This window comes from Lissotriton vulgaris, chromosome 1_2, assembly GCF_964263255.1.
Source record: "Lissotriton vulgaris chromosome 1_2, aLisVul1.2, whole genome shotgun sequence".
NCBI lineage: Eukaryota > Metazoa > Chordata > Amphibia > Caudata > Salamandridae > Lissotriton > Lissotriton vulgaris.
The window spans coordinates 150,201,999-150,217,141 of record NC_141686.1 but is presented as its reverse complement, the minus strand read 5'-3'; positions in this window follow the sequence as shown (position 1 = coordinate 150,217,141).

Genomic DNA, 15,143 nt, shown 5'->3' with positions numbered 1-15,143 from the left:
ACCACAAAAAGCTGCCCAAATGAGGCAGCCGTGGACCCGCAGTGTCCGCGGATGTGCAAACCCGCGACCGTGGCCGGCCGCTAACAAATGGGAGAAAAGGTTGCCACCTAGGTGGGAATGCACTTACAGGTAGGAATTAATGCCAGCGCAAGGGCGCGAGCTGCGAACAGAGTCCCTTTCCGGCCAGACGCGTTTCGGGCCAACGCCCTCTTCAGTGGCAGCACATGTGACATGACGGCAGCTGCAGGCACCAGTAAATACCCTCAGTGATTATGCACAGGTGTGAAACCTGAAGCAATGCTTTCTGGGACTGGTGGTTCGATAAAACCCAAGTGGGTCGCCGCCGCCATTCGCATGCAAAAAAAGTTTTAAAGGGATTGCCAATGTCCCCGCAAGCACCCCGCAAGTAAAGGCACCTCCTGTACCACAAAAAGCTGCCCAAATGAGGCAGCCGTGGACCCGCAGTGTCCGCGGATGTGCAAACCCGCGACCGTGGCCGGCCGCTAACAAATGGGAGAAAAGGTTGCCACCTAGGTGGGAATGCACTTACAGGTAGGAATTAATGCCAGCGCAAGGGCGCGAGCTGCGAACAGAGTCCCTTTCCTGCCAGACGCGTTTCGGGCCAACGCCCTCTTCAGTGGGAGCACATGTGACATGACGGCAGCTGCAGGCACCAGTAAATACCCTCAGTGATTATGCACAGGTGTGAAACCTGAAGCAATGCTTTCTGGGACTGGTGGTTCGATAAAACCCAAGTGGGTCGCCGCCGCCATTCGCATGCAAAAAAAGTTTTAAAGGGATTGCCAATGTCCCCGCAAGCACCCCGCAAGTAAAGGCACCTCCTGTACCACAAAAAGCTGCCCAAATGAGGCAGCCGTGGACCCGCAGGGTCCGCGGATGTGCAAACCCGCGACAGTGGCCGGCCGCTAACAAATGGGAGAAAAGGTTGCCACCTAGGTGGGAATGCACTTACAGGTAGGAATTAATGCCAGCGCAAGGGCGCGAGCTGCGAACAGAGTCCCTTTCCTGCCAGACGCGTTTCGGGCCAACGCCCTCTTCAGTGGCAGCACATGTGACATGACGGCAGCTGCAGGCACCAGTAAATACCCTCAGTGATTATGCACAGGTGTGAAACCTGAAGCAATGCTTTCTGGGACTGGTGGTTCGATAAAACCCAAGTGGGTCGCCGCCGCCATTCGCATGCAAAAAAAGTTTTAAAGGGATTGCCAATGTCCCCGCAAGCACCCCGCAAGTAAAGGCACCTCCTGTACCACAAAAAGCTGCCTTAATGAGGCAGCCGTGGACCTGCAGTGTCCGCGGATGTGCAAACCCGCGACCGTGGCCGGCCGCTAACAAATGGGAGAAAAGGTTGCCACCTAGGTGGGAATGCACTTACAGGTAGGAATTAATGCCAGCGCAAGGGCGCGAGCTGCGAACAGAGTCCCTTTCCTGCCAGACGCGTTTCGGGCCAACGCCCTCTTCAGTGGCAGCACATGTGACATGACGGCAGCTGCAGGCACCAGTAAATACCCTCAGTGATTATGCACAGGTGTGAAACCTGAAGCAATGCTTTCTGGGACTGGTGGTTCGATAAAACCCAAGTGGGTCGCCGCCGCCATTCGCATGCAAAAAAAGTTTTAAAGGGATTGCCAATGTCCCCGCAAGCACCCCGCAAGTAAAGGCACCTCCTGTACCACAAAAAGCTGCCCAAATGAGGCAGCCGTGGACCCGCAGTGTCCGCGGATGTGCAAACCCGCGACCGTGGCCGGCCGCTAACAAATGGGAGAAAAGGTTGCCACCTAGGTGGGAATGCACTTACAGGTTGGAATTAATGCCAGCGCAAGGGCGCGAGCTACGAACAGAGTCCCTTTCCTGCCAGACGCGTTTCGGGCCAACGCCCTCTTCAGTGGCAGCACATGTGACATGACGGCAGCTGCAGGCACCAGTAAATACCCTCAGTGATTATGCACAGGTGTGAAACCTGAAGCAATGCTTTCTGGGACTGGTGGTTCGATAAAACCCAAGTGGGTCGCCGCCGCCATTCGCATGCAAAAAAAGTTTTAAAGGGATTGCCAATGTCCCTGCAAGCACCCCGCAAGTAAAGGCACCTCCTGTACCACAAAAAGCTGCCCAAATGAGGCAGCCGTGGACCCGCAGTGTCCGCGGATGTGCAAACCCGCGACCGTGGCCGGCCGCTAACAAATGGGAGAAAAGGTTGCCACCTAGGTGGGAATGCACTTACAGGTAGGAATTAATGCCAGCGCAAGGGCGCGAGCTGCGAACAGAGTCCCTTTCCTGCCAGACGCGTTTCGGGCCAACGCCCTCTTCAGTGGCAGCACATGTGACATGACGGCAGCTGCAGGCACCAGTAAATACCCTCAGTGATTATGCACAGGTGTGAAACCTGAAGCAATGCTTTCTGGGACTGGTGGTTCGATAAAACCCAAGTGGGTCGCCGCCGCCATTCGCATGCAAAAAAAGTTTTAAAGGGATTGCCAATGTTCCCGCAAGCACCCCGCAAGTAAAGGCACCTCCTGTACCACAAAAAGCTGCCCAAATGAGGCAGCCGTGGACCCGCAGTGTCCGCGGATGTGCAAACCCGCGACCGTGGCCGGCCTCTAACAAATGGGAGAAAAGGTTGCCACCTAGGTGGGAATGCACTTACAGGTAGGAATTAATGCCAGCGCAAGGGCGCGAGCTGCGAACAGAGTCCCTTTCCTGCCAGACGCGTTTCGGGCCAACGCCCTCTTCAGTGGCAGCACATGTGACATGACGGCAGCTGCAGGCACCAGTAAATACCCTCAGTGATTATGCACAGGTGTGAAACCTGAAGCAATGCTTTCTGGGACTGGTGGTTCGATAAAACCCAAGTGGTTCGCCGCCGCCATTCGCATGCAAAAAAAGTTTTAAAGGGATTGCCAATGTCCCCGCAAGCACCCCGCAAGTAAAGGCACCTCCTGTACCACAAAAAGCTGCCCAAATGAGGCAGCCGTGGACCCGCAGTGTCCGCGGATGTGCAAACCCGCGACCGTGGCCGGCCGCTAACAAATGGGAGAAAAGGTTGCCACCTAGGTGGGAATGCACTTACAGGTAGGAATTAATGCCAGCGCAAGGGCGCGAGCTGCGAACAGAGTCCCTTTCCTGCCAGACGCGTTTCGGGCCAACGCCCTCTTCAGTGGCAGCACATGTGACATGACGGCAGCTGCAGGCACCAGTAAATACCCTCAGTGATTATGCACAGGTGTGAAACCTGAAGCAATGCTTTCTGGGACTGGTGGTTCGATAAAACCCAAGTGGGTCGCCGCCGCCATTCGCATGCAAAAAAAGTTTTAAAGGGATTGCCAATGTCCCCGCAAGCACCCCGCAAGTAAAGGCACCTCCTGTACCACAAAAAGCTGCCCAAATGAGGCAGCCGTGGACCCGCAGTGTCCGCGGATGTGCAAACCCGCGACCGTGGCCGGCCGCTAACAAATGGGAGAAAAGGTTGCCACCTAGGTGGGAATGCACTTACAGGTAGGAATTAATGCCAGCGCAAGGGCGCGAGCTGCGAACAGAGTCCCTTTCCTGCCAGACGCGTTTCGGGCCAACGCCCTCTTCAGTGGCAGCACATGTGACATGACGGCAGCTGCAGGCACCAGTAAATACCCTCAGTGATTATGCACAGGTGTGAAACCTGAAGCAATGCTTTCTGGGACTGGTGGTTCGATAAAACCCAAGTGGGTCGCCGCCGCCATTCGCATGCAAAAAAAGTTTTAAAGGGATTGCCAATGTCCCCGCAAGCACCCCGCAAGTAAAGGCACCTCCTGTACCACAAAAAGCTGCCCAAATGAGGCAGCCGTGGACCCGCAGTGTCCGCGGATGTGCAAACCCGCGACCGTGGCTGGCCGCTAACAAATGGGAGAAAAGGTTGCCACCTAGGTGGGAATGCACTTACAGGTAGGAATTAATGCCAGCGCAAGGGCGCGAGCTGCGAACAGAGTCCCTTTCCTGCCAGACGCATTTCGGGCCAATGCCCTCTTCAGTGGCAGCACATGTGACATGACGGCAGCTGCAGGCACCAGTAAATACCCTCAGTGATTATGCACAGGTGTGAAACCTGAAGCAATGCTTTCTGGGACTGGTGGTTCGATAAAACCCAAGTGGGTCGCCGCCGCCATTCGCATGCAAAAAAAGTTTTAAAGGGATTGCCAATGTCCCCGCAAGCACCCCGCAAGTAAAGGCACCTCCTGTACCACAAAAAGCTGCCCAAATGAGGCAGCCGTGGACCCGCAGTGTCCGCGGATGTGCAAACCCGCGACCGTGGCCGGCCGCTAACAAATGGGAGAAAAGGTTGCCACCTAGGTGGGAATGCACTTACAGGTAGGAATTAATGCCAGCGCAAGGGCGCGAGCTGCGAACAGAGTCCCTTTCCTGCCAGACGCGTTTCGGGCCAACGCCCTCTTCAGTGGCAGCACATGTGACATGACGGCAGCTGCAGGCACCAGTAAATACCCTCAGTGATTATGCACAGGTGTGAAACCTGAAGCAATGCTTTCTGGGACTGGTGGTTCGATAAAACCCAAGTGGGTCGCCGCCGCCATTCGCATGCAAAAAAAGTTTTAAAGGGATTGCCAATGTCCCAGCAAGCACCCCGCAAGTAAAGGCACCTCCTGTACCACAAAAAGCTGCCCAAATGAGGCAGCCGTAGACCCGCAGTATCCGCGGATGTGCAAACCCGCGACCGTGGCCGGCCGCTAACAAATGGGAGAAAAGGTTGCCACCTAGGTGGGAATGCACTTACAGGTAGGAATTAATGCCAGCGCAAGGGTGCGAGCTGCGAACAGAGTCCCTTTCCTGCCAGACGCGTTTCGGGCCAACGCCCTCTTCAGTGGCAGTACATGTGACATGACGGCAGCTGCAGGCACCAGTAAATACCCTCAGTGATTATGCACAGGTTCCTGCAATGCTGAACAGAAAAATGGAATGAACTCCTCTTTCTTTTGCCTTCAATTTTTATTTTGTGCGCTGTGTATATATATATATATATATATATATATATATATATATATATATATATATATGTGTTATAATTAATATGAGTCAGCAGCGTTGAGTTTTATTATGAACTATGGGGTTTATTTAAAGACTACTGATCCCAGAATGCAATTTTAATATTACTTGAAGCCGCACCTGTGAGCAATAAAAGGTACTAGTGAAAAGCTTCAGAAGTCTTTTGCCATTTACTTTGCTGCCAATCATGCCTGTGATCAAGGACTTACAATAGTCAGAAACGCGTGAGGCAAGTTCATTGAACCCGTGTATCTGCTGACGGCTCTGTTGCCTTATTTGACGGAGGTTTTATTGATGGAAAGGTCATCTAAGCTTTGGCAAATGTGGAAAGGAATATATATATATACACACACATATTTATACAGTGTGAACCTAGCAGAGAGGCAGCGGAGCCCAGTACATGGGCTGAGACAAAGGGCAAAGACAATCGACATTTGAGCGAAGATGCTGCTGGCTTCTAAGAGGGAATAGGGACTGTTATGAAAACATATTTAGAACCTGTTTATATTATGTTCATATATTTCTATGAAGTGCCATAATAACATCCATTGATGTAGTTATGAATATATCAACTAATAATGGAATATGCATGTTGACTTTTATTTGTTTGAAGCTTTCTGTGACATTGACTTGCCACAATGCTGCACTTTGTTCATTATTCTAGAGTGTAACCTCGTTTTCAGATCTGGCAAAGGAAGCAGGATTTTGTGAAAATAATGAGGCCAGTTTTGGACCCATGAATGACATCTTTCCTTCAAGGCTATTTTTCCCGTCCTTGAGAGGAAGATGCTGACACCTGCACTTTACAGCGTTTTTGCTGAGTGAAAAGTTTCTGTCACATGATCACAGTGCATTGATTCAAGAGCCTGGGTTACTAAAACTGGCAATCTTATTTGAATGTTTTTGCTTTGCTGCCTGCTATTTTGCATTAAATGCTAGTTAAACTTTATGGCCCCTGATGTGTTGTGTGTTATTTTAGGACTGCATCATGATGTTGAGTCCGTTAAGCAGGTGTGGCATTCGAACTAGAGCAAGTGTTGGACATTAGGGTATTTTACCCACCTGCAGTGGTCTGGCATGACTTGAGAAGCATCGCTGGAAAGAGGGGAGCATCCTATTTTCAGCGATGCCACTCACAAAAACATTCCTGCTTGCGGATCGTGTCTGAAGTCTCACTAGGCTAACTGTGGGTAAGGAAAAAAAATGCAATTGTTGCTTTTGGTTGTTAATGCCTGGGGGCTTTTTGCAACCCCTGGGCCTTATTTGTGACACCAACGGCACCATTGGAAAAGGGAGAGTTGTCCTTTTCAATGGCGCACCTCTGCCATGGATTTCAGCTCAAGGATCTTGCATGGACCGCGATCCACAACCTAACTTCCCACTATCCACAAGGGAACTTTGTTTTTGGGGGAGATCAGACCCCCCCTGAGCATAGGTTGATCCCCAGGGAGAAAAGAAAGTACATATGAGTATTTACCTTCCCCTGAGAAAGCATATCAGTCCCTTAGAAACAGCCTAGCCCAGGGAAAGAGAAATACAGTACCCACTTTCTTTAGTAATAAGACTGCTCCTTAGGAGCAGTTTTACATTTTTACTTTGCAAAATGGAAACAGATAAGCCCGGAATTCCTTTTTATTGACCCAATTGTCATTATTACACTCTCACTTGAACACTATTGCATCCTCACTTTCAGCTCATTTTATCCACAGCATCTCTACAAATACCACTGGATTCCACGCAGGACATAGTGTTTTGGAAGTAAGGTTTTACAGTTAACAGAGCTGGCTTCTCAGTGGATAACTGCTGTCCAGGACCTAACTTAAATAGTGGTGGAAAGTTCTCAGGCAGGTTCTGATACAGAGACAGCATTTGAGGGAGAAGGTCAAGGATCAGAATCTGGAAGTAATGTTTGACTGGTGGAGTTCTATCCAATGATGATAAGTCTTGTGAGAAACGTCCCCTGGCAGTCATGGTGTTGTTTTACAAGCACAATCAGTGCAGCTGAGAGGCAGTAGCAGGGTAGCGCAATCCGGAGTGCAGGCAGATGCTGCGCAGAGCACAAGCAGGATGCTCACTGGGCAATTTCCCCGTTTAGTTCAGCCACAAAATCTCTACTTCACAGCGGATGCAATGCCAGGGGACTTCAACTACAACTGTTTGCATGTTGACAACTTCTGTCTTTTTCTGAATGATGAGTTCCTTGAGGAAATTGTGCACCAAACTAATTTGATTGCAGACCAGTGTCTGGGGAAGTATTGAGGCACCCTGGGGCCCCATTCTAGGGCACAGCTGTAGACTTCCACTTCAGTTGGGAAGTTGACATTGGACCATGCGGTCAACATGGGAATGGTTTGTAAAGCGATTTTGTCAACTCCCAGCTTTGCATTGATCATGAGCATAAACAGGCTTCTGATTCTGCAGCATAGGCTGAATTTCAGTGATACTTTTGCAGCATTGCTGAAGGATCATCCTGACTATGACAGCTGAAGAAGGGTGCAAAATGTAGAAAGGGGGCAGGATAGAAATACTTTACCCTCTAGACCTGCTTCAGGGGTCCCAGAAGGACCCCCAGGGCCAACAAAATCTAATTTTTTTTTTTAAAAGACCCAGCAGGTGCATGTAGGATGCGCGGGCTCTGCAGTAAAAAAAAAATATATAATAAAACTGAGCTTTTTTTATAATTAGCCCGGGGGAGGGGGGCTAAATACAGGGGGCAAAATTATAAAATTTTATGCAGGGGCCTCCGCCCTGGGGATCGTCACCCCCGGGGCTACAGAAAAAAATGGTGGGGGGAGAGGTCCAAGGTCCCCAAATCCACGGGACCACCACCCCCCAGGGCTTTATGTATTGTGGGAGGGGGACTGCAAACGAGGGCAACGTCACCCCCCGGGCTACATAAAAAAATGGTTGGGGGGGCTGCAAGGTCTCTAAATCCTTGAGGACCACCACTCCCTGGGGCATTATGTATTGTGGGAGGGCCCTCTCCTGCAGTGTCCCGGGGTGTCCATCCGGCCCTCCCATAGCAAAGAAATCTGTTCTCTCTTTCAAAATCTAAATCAGATTGCTTTTCTACATGGGGAGCTGCAGGTTAGTAGCTCCCCATGTGAAAAAGCAATGCCGGCTCCCAAACACGTAGAAGTTGTGCACCAAAGGCGCTTGAGTCGTGCACCCAACAGATTATGAGTCGTGTATCCAGCACGTGCACACCAGGGGCCTGCCCTGAGCGCCGCGCTGGGTGTGCGTCTTCTAATTTTACCGTAAAAAAATAGCCCTTACCAGTAATTTCTAATATCCATGGGGACCCCCTCCCCCGGGTGTTATACAAAATGTTGGGGACCGTGGGGGGAGCCTAAATGCCCTCACGGTCCCGCTGGCTTCCCGTGTCCTTTGGGAGCTGCCATTGCTTTTCCATATGGGGAGATGCTAACATGCATGTGGAAAAGCAATCCAGTTTGGATTTTGAAAGAGAGAACAGATTTCCCTGCTCTCTCTTTCAAAATCTAAACCAACTTTGCTATGGGAGGGCGGGAGCCACGAGACTACTTCCCTCTCATGGCAAACAGCAGTGTCCCTGGGGTAGGCACACTGGTACACTGCAAGAGTGTGGCGGTCCCCAATGCCCTTGAGGGCTCCAGGCGGAGGGCCAGTCAGCCTGCATCCCACAATACACAAATCCTCGGGGGTAGTGGTTCCGGGAGCTTGAGGGGGTCGTTTGCCCACACACTTTTAAATTTGCAGGGGGGGCTTTGGAGCCCACCCCAACCATTTCTGTTATAACCCCGGTGGGTGGCTCTCACTCTTGCATAGGAAACAGCAATGTTGAGAAAATCTTCAGGTAAGATGACATAGGATTTTGAAGTCCCTTTTCAGCGTTTTTGTTGTAGTTTGCAGCCGTTAAAGCGACGTCAATTTTAACTCCGTCTTTATAAATATCCCACTAAGTTTTGTAATGTCGACAATCTCTTCTTCCATTTAAATAGGCACGTATTTATTGAAGTTCATTGTGAATCTTGAAGCAACACTGTCTAATTGTGATTCATAAAGAATTGAATGAGTTGTGTGGTTGTTTTGCTCGTAATGTGCATAGGGGCAAATATACAAGTTATTTGCGTTACCATTGCATCATTGTTAAGATGAGAAAAGTGATGCGAAAGTGGCGCAAGGGGGTTGTAAATCTGGTACACAGTATTTTGTTTTACTTTGCTTTCCGTCATGTAGAGGATCCTAGGTAAATATAACGGTTTTTGTACAGCAGTACCTTCAACCCTACCGCCAAACGGCTTAATGCCTGTTACTAGAGTAACAGTTCATGGAACACTTAAGTGAGCACAGAGATTAGAAGCTCACCACACTATGTTGCTAATCGAACAGTTACACTGCTGGAGTTTTAAAAGTTTTCCTAGGAACCTTTAGTCGTAGCTATAGACTCAGATTTAGAGTTAGAGTAAGCCTCAGTATTATACTTCAAGTTATAAATATCATTTATATTTTTAAATGTTTTCTAACTGTATTATTATCACACTAAATAATAGTGAAATGTTGTCAGAAAAAGAAGACGTATATACTTTTTTAATTAACTTTTCTACAACAATAAATAAATGGGAATGTAACTTAAAGATAACAATCGACTCCCTCCGATGCACACTTAGGCATCATTGCTATCCTTTTTGTGGACAGGACACCTTCTACATCATGCAGTCCTGCTCTGCCACCAAGAAATCTGACATATGGTGCCGTGTCTTGATAACCTTATGAGTAATAAAGGGGTAGGCCCTTAGAACTCAAGGACCTGGGTCCATGTGACAGTATAAATTAGGGTTGGTCCGAGTTGCAATGTGACTCATGTACAATATTTAGTCTGTATCATATCAAACTCACCACATAAGCATTTATCATAGATTAACTCACATTTGTCAGAAGGAATCAAAAGGAGAAAGATTTCTATGCATTTATTTCTGCATAGTCAGTGTTCACGCAATATTGGTATTTGCATACATTAGTCAGCTTAGTTGTATCCAATATTTCAAAAAACACAGAAGTACTTGAATGCAATTATTAAATCATTACATTTCAGAGTGCTCTCAGTGAGAAGGGGAGGGAAAGTGTGAAGGTTGTGAGGGACCGGGTAAAGGTGGTGTGACTTTTTAAAAACATCACGTTGAAATCAAAACACGCCTTTACAATCAAAGTGTACAAGGTTCCAAAATTGCATCACACATAGGTCAAATTAATATATTTCTTTGTGTCCTATGGTGTGCTGTGATGGCGTAGTCTACGTTTCGACCCCCGAAGTACGCTAGAAGGGTAATTGTTGCCTCATGTTGGGGTCTTCATCAGGACAGTGAGAAGGGAGAGCCTACAAGAATAATGTGAAGGCTGTAGTTACCTTAAGCAGAGGGTGAGTGAATTAAATGATAATAAAGAAGGAATTTACATACATCAAAGGACGGTTAACATCTTTACCGTCTTGGGGTGGGCCAGGGCTGGCTCCTTGATATTCTGTATAAGACAAAATAAGTTGAGACTGGGGCTCAGTAACTAGCTAGACCAGGCTGCTAGATGCAATATAATAGTGTTGAATGGGGAACTTACTTGAAGACTGGTCCTTACTGGAGTGTATGTCTCATACCCGGGATTAGTCCTAGTATTTCTAATCGCTCAGCGCGCTGTGTGGGAAATATTTTTAAAAAAACACCATTTAGATTTATTGCATGGGGACTGGCCTATGCGCGTGGGTTGAGCAAGCCATTAGTGGGCAATGAGCTTGAGGGGCTCATAGTGTCGGAAGGTTTCATTTTTAAAGGGTAGGTGTTATGTATGCCTCAGGGTTTAATGAGCTGCCACTAGCTGGGCGCATGCATTCAAAACTCAATAGAATACGCGCTGTGCCGGAATATTCGAAATTCGAAATAATATGCACAGTGTATTAAACATGCAATTAGGGACAATTCTAAAAGAGGGGAAAGAGCGCCGTTGAATAGTAATTGTCCAAAGTGCTCGTAATTTAAACTCGCAAGTTTCATTAAAAAGGGTAGGTGTTGTGAGTGTCTCAGGTCTTGATGAACTGCCAGTGACTGAGCGTAAGTATTCAAAAAACACAAGAATACTCGCTGGGCCAGAAAGCCCGAAATTGGAAATGTAATGCACAATATCTTAAACGTGCAATACGGGAGAAGCACCGTTAAATGGTAGTGCCGATTGTCCAAAGTGCTCGGAATATAAACTCACATGGTTGAGAGAAATTAAAACTTGTGCCGCATAACACTGACATGCAGGGCTCCGATTGCTGTTCAAAAAGGGTACTTGACAGGTTACAAGGGCGGGGGCAGAGTTACTCACTAGAGGGCGGTGGCAGCCGTCAGTCCTCTGGCTTTCCTAACTGCATCTGGGATCTGGGATCCTCGCGGTGCAGCCGCTGAATACTAGTTAGTAAAGGAGGCTCGTCATCACGAGTCAATGGCGAAGCGTTTCAAAGGCACTCCTTGTGTAACGCGTCAGGCGTGAGCCAGGGAGTGTCTCGAAAGAACGACAGGCTTAGTGGTAAAGGGAGTCTATGCAGCACTAAGTTTGCCTCGTCATTGGTCAATGAGGTTGCTGATGCTGCGGGAATGAATGGTTGTAAAAACACATTAGTATGTCTCTAGTGTAATTTATCTTTGGTAACACTGTCAGAAATATCATTGTAACAACGTATGCCACCAGAGGATAATATTCATTGTTGTGTATCCCATAATAGACTGTGATATGTGTTAATCAAGCGATCAACACTGTGGATATGCCACTCCATTAACTACGCAGGCGCCAGGGACCTGCACTAGAGACATACTAATGTGTTTTTAGAACCATACATTCCCTCACCCACTCAGTCCTTCCGGTACCACTAACTTAGTGCCCAAAGAGGCCACGCACGTAGTGGTGGGTCCTTGTACTCAGTTGTTCTGGCCTACATGAGGCGTTCAAAGCACTATAACGGACCATCACAGCGTTTGCGATGGGATCAACTCTAAAAATGCGTAGAGCACGTGCGAGCCGTCCTTTTTATTTATTTGAAACGCTACGCGATTGACTCGTGATGACGAGCCCCCTTTACTAACCAGTATTGGTTGCACCGCGAGGATCCCAGATGCAGTTAGGAAAGGCAGAGGACTGACAGCTGCCACCGCGCTCTAGTGAGTAACTCTGCCCCCGCCCTTGTAACTTGTCAAGTACCCCTTGTGAACAGCAATCGGAGCCCTGCATGTCAGTGTTATGTGGCACAAGTTTTAATTTCTCTCAACCATGTGAGTTTATATTCCGAGCACTTTGGACAATCGGCACTACCATTTAACAGCGCTTCTCCCGTATTGCACGATTAAGATATTGTGCATTACATTTCCAAGTTCTGGCTTTCCGGCCCAGCGAGTATTCTCGTGTTTTTTGAATACTTACGCTCAGTCACTCGCAGTTCATCAAGCCCTGAGGCACTCACAACACCTACCCTTTTTAATGAAACTTGCGAGTTTAAATTACGAGCACTTTGGACAATTACTATTCAACGGCGCTCTTTCCCCTCTTTTAGAATTGTCCCTAATTGCATGTTTAATACACTGTGCATATTATTTCGAATTTCGAATATTCCGGCACAGCGCGTATTCTTTTGATTTTTGAATGCATGCGCCCAGCTAGTGGCAGCTCATTAAACCTTGAGGCATACATAACACCTACCCTTTAAAAATGAAACCTTCCAACACTATGAGCCCCTCGAGCTCATTGCCCACTAATGGCTTGCTCAACCCACGCGCATAGACCAGTCCCCATGCAATAAATCTAAATGGTGTTTTTTTAAAATATTTCCCACACAGCGCGCTGAACGATTGGAAATACTAGGACTAATCCCGGGTATGAGACATACACTCCAGTAAGGACCAGTCTTCAAGTAAGTTCCGCTTTCAACACTATTATATTGCATCTAGCAGCCTGGTCTAGCTAGTTACTGAGCCCCAGTCTCAACTTATTTTGTCTTAAACAGAATATCAAGGAGCCAGCCCTGGCCCACCCCAAGACGGTAAAGATGTCAACCGTCCTTTGATGTATGTAAATTCCTTCTTTATGATCATTTAATTCACTCACCCTCTGCTTAAGGTAACTACAGCCTCCACATTATTCTTGTAGGCTCTCCCTTCTCACTGTCCTGATGAAGACCCCAACATGAGGCAACAATTACCCTTCTAGCGTACTTCGGGGGTCGAAACGTAGACTACGCCATCACAGCACACCATAGGATACAAAGAAATATATTAATTTGACCTTTGTGTGATGCAATTTTGGAACCTTGTACACTTTGATTGTAAAGGCGTGTTTTGATTTCAACGTGATGTTTTTAAAAAGTCACACCACCTTTACCCGGTCCCTCACAACCTTCACACTTTCCCTCCCCTTCCCACTGAGAGCACTCTGAAATGTAATGATTTAATAATTGCATTCAAGTACTTCTGTGTTTTTTGAAATATTGGATACAACTAAGCTGACTAATGTACGCAAATACCAATATTGCGTGAACACTGACTATGCAGAAATAAATGCATAGAAATCTTTCTCCTTTTGATTCCATTTGACAAATGTGAGTTAATCTATGATAAATGCTTATGTGGTGAGTTTGATATGATACAGACTAAATATTGTACATGAGTCACATTGCAACTCGGACCAACCCTAATTTGTAGTGTCTTGATAACCGGTATGGGTAACTACATACTCTTGCTCCTATTATCATGGCAGGTTCCTCACCCGCTCAGTCCTTCCGGTACCACTAACTCAGTGCCCAAAGAGGCCACGCACGTAGTGGTGGGCCCTTGTACTCAGTTGTTCTGGCCTACATGAGGCGTTCAAAGCACTAGGACGGACCATCACAGCGTTTGCGATGGGATCAACTCTAAAAATGCGTAGAGCACGTGCGAGCCATCCTTTTTATTTGGTAGGGTCACGTGTGTAGTGATGCATGTGCTGGATGGGTGTGGTGTGGGTGTATACCAGTGATGATGGAGTGTGTGTGTGTGCAGTTTTGACAACTAGACCTGGAACTAAGAAATCAGTACAATGGAAATCTGAGCAATGTTGCGTTTTTGGTTTTTCCTGGAAGCGTAAGCAGAGTGGGCCGGCCTGATGTATGCCAGTGCTGCTTGAGGCTCTGCACCATGATTCCGGAGCTATGGGCATGGTTCCATCATGAGCTATATGATAAATCAAGTGATTCGGTGTCCGTCTTGTAGTGCTGATGTCACCCGGGTCTTAAACGCAAGTGTGTCATTATATCTGTAAAGTTCCAAAACATGGCCAACATGGAAGGTATGGGGTATCACTGACTCTATATTCATTCATAGTTGCATACATAAAAGATGTTGGACATGATGCATTTCTTGTTGTACATTCAGTGGAGTGTTGTAGCTGTAGTAATACAGGGCTTTTAAAGTTTTAAGTTGCAGTTTTTGACACATGAAAGGCAAATAATATATATACGTATGTGGTCATTCAGGTATACTGTTGAACTTGGTGCTGGAAATCAGTGTACGAGGTCGGAGTTGCGTCCACATCCTGTTATTGTACTGTAATGACGTAATCAACGTCTGCCTGAAAATGTTTTGTAAATACAGTGCTCATGTAAATTGCTGATATAGTTTTGGGTTGATTTTGAGCTATATAAATATGCAAAAAAAAAATTTTTAAAGGCGGAATTGCCCACACTTACTGTTAGAGGTAGGATGGTTGTATACACTATTTATATCACAATATAATGTGGTAGGGTGCAGGAGCAGCATTTTACAAACATAATAAATACACAGACACAAATAGATAGTTGAAGTGTGTACAGGCACGTGTGTTCAACTCCATTTTATTACGTTGCTGTTGGTAACAAGAAGAATAGTAATCATGATATTATACATAGATATCAATAATAAATGGTTTATGACTTCTGCTGTACAAAGGTAGGATCACTACATGTAAAATAATACACAGAAGATTCTATTGTAAAGGGTTCATGAGTTGTGGTGCACTAAGGTAGGGTCTTTTTGTGTGGTACCTGCGATGATGTAAGGTTCAGGCAGACCGCACTGCTA